Source organism: Portunus trituberculatus, chromosome 48, assembly GCF_017591435.1.
Source record: "Portunus trituberculatus isolate SZX2019 chromosome 48, ASM1759143v1, whole genome shotgun sequence".
Classification (NCBI taxonomy): Eukaryota; Metazoa; Arthropoda; class Malacostraca; order Decapoda; family Portunidae; genus Portunus; species Portunus trituberculatus.
Genome location: NC_059302.1, coordinates 7226477 through 7227521, shown reverse-complemented (window position 1 = coordinate 7227521; position 1045 = coordinate 7226477). Strand labels below are relative to the sequence as shown.

Genomic DNA, 1045 nt, shown 5'->3' with positions numbered 1-1045 from the left:
AGTAATGGATGAAGGAAGGACTGGGCAGTGGGTGTGTTGGCGGGAGGCTGTATTAAGAAACTATGAGAGAGAGAGAGAGAGAGAGAGAGAGAGAGAGAGAGAGAGAGAGAGAGAGAGCACACCCTCCTCCTCTTGCTCCTCCTCCTCGTCAATTTATTTACCGAGCAAAATTATCGTTCGTTCGTGACCATGCAAGTGTGTGCGTGTTGCGTGCGGCAGCGGGCGTGCGGCGGCATACGGGTGCTGCAAGGGTGTGAGGCTCTGTTTCTAAGCAAGTGTGTGAGTGTTCAGGTCTCAGATAGCGTGTGTGTGTGTGTGTGTGTGTGTGTGTGTGTGTGTGAGAGAGAGAGAGAGAGAGAGAGGTGAGTGGGGGCAGGAAGGGAGAGGGAGAGGGAGATAGCGTGACCGTGAGTGTTTACTGTAATCTGGTTTTGGTGACGCAATTCATCAGTGAAACATGATACGCCCCTTCTTATCCTTTAGTGTGACGTGCTGCTCCACCATTTCATTTTATTCATTTATAACATTTATGGTCACAGCTCTTCTAAATTTGGTTAAGTCAAAAGATTTTATACAAATATGTATACGGCCGTGTGGCCTAATGGATAAGGCGTCGGACTTCGGATCCGAAGATTGCAGGTTCGAGTCCTGTCACGGTCGAAATTTTGAATTTTTCTTTTAGTATGATTTTTAAGACAGCTTTAAATGTTGTATCACCTTTCACAACTTTTTGTGAAGCTCAATTCTGAAGAGGTTCATAATATTTGAAGCATTGTAGTGAATTGTAAAACTTCTTCATTTATTGTCATATTTATCACCAAACCTTCACTCAGTCCGTCAAGCGCCAAGGGAATTTAAAAATGTACCACCGGAAAGTTATGAAATATATATGCACTATGTAGTACATAACTATAAACATGTATTGACGTCTTTATCCTCAGAATCCATTATGTAAACTTAATTTCAAGAGTAGGAAATGTTAACTAAGGCAACAAACACACACACACACACACACACACACACACACACACACACACACACACAC

At 43.1% G+C, this 1045-nt stretch overlaps 1 non-coding gene across 1 annotated transcript; it reads left to right on the top strand.

Moving 5' to 3' along the window:
• The first annotated feature begins 587 nt into the window (after window positions 1-587).
• On the top strand, window positions 588-660 carry Trnar-ucg. The gene has a single exon. It is a non-coding gene; the product is annotated as a tRNA-Arg (tRNA).
• Window positions 661-1045: the final 385 nt, after the last annotated feature.